Genomic DNA, 6,120 nt, shown 5'->3' with positions numbered 1-6,120 from the left:
GTCTAGGGACTAGGTACCAGACTTTATTTCTCTCAAACTCGTTCAATTCCTCTTGCATTGCTAGGATCCAATCGGGATCTGACAATGCGTCATCCACCTTTTTCGGCTCAATTTGTGATATGAAAGCTGAGTTTTCATAGTGTTCCAAATTTTGTTGCCTAGTTCGAACGGGTGAGGATATGTTACCTATTACTAGTTCAAGAGGATGATTTTTGTTCCTTCTGAGGTTTATCCGAGACGTGTCTATCAAGCTTTCGGTTGGCTGATCAAGGTTAGACTGATCGGTAGGTTGAACAGAGTCAGACCGACCGATTTCTTCAGTCGAAACTGAAGAGTCAACTTTCTGTGGTAAGGCAGCTTGAACAGGCTGAGGTTCAGCATCAACCGCTTGGTCATTGACAAATCGTCTAAAAACCGAAACCTCGTCTTCATCATCAAAATAGATATTGAAATTTTCTATTATGTTGTGAAGGTCGAAGGGTAATGCAGTGTTTCGTTCGACCGATTCATCAAAAACAACGTGGGCTGTTTCTTCAACTGTTAAAGTCCCAGTGTTGTATATCTTGTAGGCTTTACTTACAGCTGAATATCCCAACATTATTCCCTCATCGGATTTAGCATCAAAAGCGGTCAAGTAATTCTTGTCGTTGTTGTGAACAAAACATTTGCTACCAAAAATTCGAAAAATACCGTATGTTTGGAATTCGATCATAGTATATTTCAAAAGGGGTTTTGGAAAAACGTTTAGTTACTAAAGATCGGTTTTGTGTGTAGCATACGGTATTGATAGCCTCAGCCCAAAACTTTTGAGCAATACCCGAATCAGCTATCATTGACCTTGCGGCTTCCTTGAGAGTTCGGTTTCTTCTCTCAGCCAAGCCGTTTTGTTGAGGAGTTCTGGCACTAGACAACTCGTGTCTAATACCGGAATTATCAAGAAAAGTGGTTAAACTGCTATTTATAAACTCAGTTCCTCTATCACTTCTGATTTTGTTTACTCGAATAGATTTTTCATTTTGTATTCTTAAAATCAATTTGATCAGGTTTGGAGTTGCTTGATTTTTAGAAGCTAGAAATGTTACCGAAGTAAATTTAGAATAGTCATCAATAACTACCATAGTATAATGCATGCCTCCTAAACTGGTTACTTTAACCGGACCAAACAGATCCATATGCAAAAGTTCTAAACACCGTTCAGATTGATAGTTTCCTTTACTTTTGAAAGTTGACTTTATTTGTTTGCCCGTTTGACATGCAACACATACTTTGTCTTTTGAAAACTTAACATTTGGAAAACCATGAACTAGTTCTTTGGAACATATAAAGTTTATTGTTTTGAAATTCAAGTGGTTTAGCCGTTTATGTCAAAGCCAGTTTGGATCATTTCCGGCTATCATGCACACAGGTTTTTCAAAATCAGTTTTCCAATTAACTTTGTAAATATTTCCCATTCGGTTACCGGTTAAAAGGATATCATTTTCCTGATTCTTGACTAAGCATGCATTTTTATGAAATTCAACTTTATAACCCACATCACACATTTGACTTATACTTAATAGATTAAAACGCAGTTCTTCTACCAGTAATACATTATTTATGTATAGGTTACCATGGACAATTTTACCCTTGCCCACGGTTTTACCTTTCGAGTTGTCACCGAATGTTATGACTACTCCGGTTTCATACTTGATGTCGGTTAGTAGTTCATCGTTGTCGGTCATGTGTCTTGAACATCCGATGTCCAAATACCATTCTAAATTCTTTAGCTGGTTGCTTCTCCTAGCCTGCAAAAGAAGATTATTTACACCTTTTTGGTACCCACCTTCAGTTGGGTCCATGGTTGATTAGTCCCTTTGGGATCCAGACTTGAATAAGTCGGATCACTTTCCCGGTATCTGTTCTTATAATGTTTGGCTTAACTTCTTGACCATTGCTCAAGAATGCCTTATGTTGTGGTGATGAGTTTCTTTGAGACCGAGATCTGTTTGTTTTATTTTGTTTCTGGTTGGTTTTCCTTCTCTCAGGATGAAGCCAGTTTTCTGATTCAGTCGGACTTACATACTTAAGTTCTTTTTCCGGTTTTAGATCATGTTCTTCCTTATTTTCGGTTGTAGAACTCTTGACAAATCTTATGAATGGAAGATTGTCTTTTGTCAGTTTCATCCCGTTAGGTTGTTTTGATTCGTTTTGTTTGTTTGGTTCGTAACCGATACCAAATCTACATTTAGGATGTCTTTTAGAATTACACATCTGTTTTACGGCTTGACGAGATCTCTCCCACGCAGCCGTAACATACAGTGCTCGTTCATCAGTTTCAGTTACCGGTTGAACTGTCTCATCATTGTCTAAGGATAGTTCATCTGGCACATACATTGCGGTTTCACATGTTTTAACAGCGATACTACTTGACTCTACGGTTTTAGATTCTACCGGAGTCGATATGTATGCAGATATGTTTCTGAACTCAGCGACCATTTCGTTGAGTGCAGAAATTAAATCTTCCTTAGAGAACTCATCAGAAGAGAAATCAAATACCTCTTCGTCGTTTGCAATGAAGCAGGTTACCCTTTCTTCATTATCTTCATTGTCGGAGTACGCCCACTCGCTTCCACCGTCGGATGCGATGAGTGCTTTCTGAATCTCCTTCCCTTCGTCAGCATGCTGGTCATCGTTTCTCCGGTAGTCGTTCCGTTGGTTTTCATTTCTCCGGTAGTTGTTCCCTTGGTAGTTGTTACCCTAGTATTGGTTGCCTTGATAGTTGTTGCCTTGATAGTTGCCTTGATAGTTTCCTTCTGGTTTTCTGTCGTCTCTCCTTAGTTTTCTACATTCTGACCTGAAATGTCCAAAACCGTCACAGTTATAACATCTTTTATTTGATTTATCTACATAATTATAATTAAAATCGTTGTTAGATGGAGGCTGATTCTTCTTCATGAATCTCCCAAATTTCTAAGCTAGCATCGCCATCACATCTTCACTGATCTGATCAGCATTTTTGACTAGAGCCGGAACGGTTGATACTTAGACTGCCGGTTTCACCGATGTAACCAAAGCTCTGGTTGCGGTTGATGTGGATGCTTCATCTTCGATCCGAGACTTAATCTCGAACTCATAGGCTTTTAGATCATCAAACACATCATGCAACTTCATATGCCCGAGAGTGCTTGATTCCCTCATCACCATGGTCTTGATATCCCATGTGCTCGGCAGTGATCTTAAGGCTTTGATGATTACTTCTCGGTTGTCGTACTTTTTTCCGAGTGTTTGAATCTCGTTGACCACACTGGTGAACCGGTTACTGAATTCCTTCATGTTTTCCCCCGGTTTCATCCTGATGTTTTCATATTTCTGTGTAGCTACCAAGATTTTGTTCTCCTTTGTTCTTTCGTTTCCTTCATGGATCTGAATGATTGTTTCCCAGACTTCCTTTGCATTATCGCAGTCTGAGATCTTGTTAAAGGTGTTATCATCTATAGCCTTATAGATGTGCCTCATGCAATGGTTGTCCAGGTTACTCCGTCTTCGATCTTCATTTGTCCATTCGTCTAACTCCTTGTTTATCTTGATTGACCCCTCTTTCAGGACTCGGCTTATCTCATCATCTAACGTGATCAGATGTAGATACATCTGTTTCTTCCAACTACTAAATGTTTCACTGTTTAGCATTGGTGGCTTGTCGTTGTGGGTCATGCTTCCCATCTTCTTCGAGTGCTTGAGTGCTAAGAACCTTGCTCTGATACCACTTGTTAGGATCGGGGACGCCCTTAGAGGACCGGGGTGTTTCCGGTTTTAGGAAGGGTGACCTCTTACACAATACACAACACTTTGGTGATAGTCCGGTTAGAGACTATAACCGTTCTCAGCACTTCGCAAACTGTCACAGACTCTTGAACTGGGTTCAAGGGCGGAAATGTCTGTTTCAGTCTGAAGCAATGTATGCGACTTAGATGATGTTTAGAAGGAGTCGTTTTAAAGATATGAGTGGATCGGTTTTGATATACGGAGTAAGATTGTTTTGGTTAGATTAAGTGAGTAAGGAGTAAATGAAGGAAATAACACGAGACAAGGTTTTTTATGGATGTTCGGAGCAAACTCTCCTACGTCACCCCTTCTTCTCAGGTTATGAGAAGGATCTCCACTAACTTTGAACGTTACAACAATTACAATGCCGGTCGAGCCCAACTCGCTACTCGCCGGTTACACCAACTCACTCTTGATGTAATACACAACACAATACAAACACACACAGACAAAGCTTCGGTTAGTGACACAACGGTTTTTGGATCGTAAGATTTTCTTTTATCTCTCTAAGATTTTCGTAACTTGTGTCGCTATTAATGAGGTCGCTTCGTCTTCCTTTTATAGTGAGGACGATCCCAACGGTTACTTTCTTCTCTCACCGTGGGATTGGTCAATCCAGCATCACGCCGGTGCAGGGAGGTTGCTTGCACGTTTCACTTTCCTCAACACTTGTCAAGCATGTAGACACCTCTGAGTATAGGATGACGTAACCGGTTTGCAGATTCGGACACGTGTCAGGCATGCATCTTCCGGTTGTCAACGTCGGATCAGTAAATCATCATTGCTTTCCTCGCATGCTTCTGATCGGATCTTATCTTCTTTTATCCCTTCGAGACACGTCTATTTCGTCATATTATGTCATCTCTGCAATTTGTAGTTTCCGGTTGCTTCTTACACAGTATAGTCCGGCTAGAATGTAAACTTTGTCTTTGCTAGCCGGTCTCTTGAGAGTGTAAAAACTGGTTCCTCTGATCTTGACTTGATCATGTGGAACTGGATTTCTTTGAAGTTTTCAACAGCCGGTTTATGAGGCTCAAGTCGGTTTATACAATTTGATCTGTTCCTGCACATAGAAGTTAACAGTTGTTTAGTTTTTCTAGACGGTTCTAAAAATTAACTTTACTTAATTTTTCTTATCACATTGGTTTGATTCGGTATTTACATAAATAATTTGATATCCCTGGTCAAAAAGCTAACAAATCATCCCTGCTCAGAAACCTAACATATCTCCTAGAATAATGTTGATGTAAGTTCTCTTAAACTTGATCCAGCATTACGTATTCCGATATGGAAATATCCTTTTAATCAAAGGGATGAAATATCCTTTTAACATGTGAGTCTCAGCCCATTTGACTATGTAACTATACCGTGAAAATGAGGTCAGGTGATCAAACCCTGGCCTCACTTTTAATTTTTTATATTTTTTCTATAAAATAATGTAAATCATATAATAATATTATTTATTTTAAAATTATATTTATATAATAATTATACATTATTTTTATTTATTTCAATATAATTAATAATACAAATTATTTATAAGGGTAAAATATAAAAATTAAAATAATAATAATGTTTTATATTTCCTAATTTTAAACTATTTCAAAAAAATTTAAGAAAATATAAATTAATATTAATAAACAAGTTAAAATAGTTACATTGGTTTGATTCGGTATTTAAATAAATAATATTATATCCCTACTCAAAAACCTAACAAATCTCCTAGAATTGATGTTGATGTAAGTTCTCTTAAACTTGATCCAGCATTACGTATTCCGATATGGAAATATCCTTTAAATCAAAGGGATGAAATTAGACGAGCTTATATCAAGATGGGGCATATCAACCTATTAAGGATGAGTACCCGCCGACCAAATTTGGAAATCAAAATCGACGGTTCCAAAGTCATTGGTTTAAGAAATTTACTTGGTTAGAATACTCTCCTTTGAAAGATGCTGCTTTTTGTTTCCCATGTTTCTTGTTTGAACATAAGCAACCCCAAAAACCTACATTTACAATAGATGGTTTCAAATATTGAAAGCGAGTTAATGATGGGGATAGATGCTCTTTTGTTATGCATATATGATGTAATATTTCTCCACATAAAAGGACAGTTGAATATTTTGATAATCTAATGAATGCATAGTCTTCAGATGAAAAACAAAATAACAAATTACGGCTTACAGCAACTATTGAAAGCACTCAGTGGCTCACTTTGCAAGCGTGTGCATTTAGAGGGCATGATGAGTCTCCATCTTCTAATCATCGTGGAAATTTTATTGGAAAAAAAACGGAGCATAGAAAGTTAAATCTGAGATG

Source organism: Impatiens glandulifera, unplaced genomic scaffold, assembly GCF_907164915.1.
Source record: "Impatiens glandulifera unplaced genomic scaffold, dImpGla2.1, whole genome shotgun sequence".
NCBI lineage: Eukaryota > Viridiplantae > Streptophyta > Magnoliopsida > Ericales > Balsaminaceae > Impatiens > Impatiens glandulifera.
The sequence above is the reverse complement of the archived record's forward strand: the minus strand, read 5'-3'. Positions refer to the sequence as shown.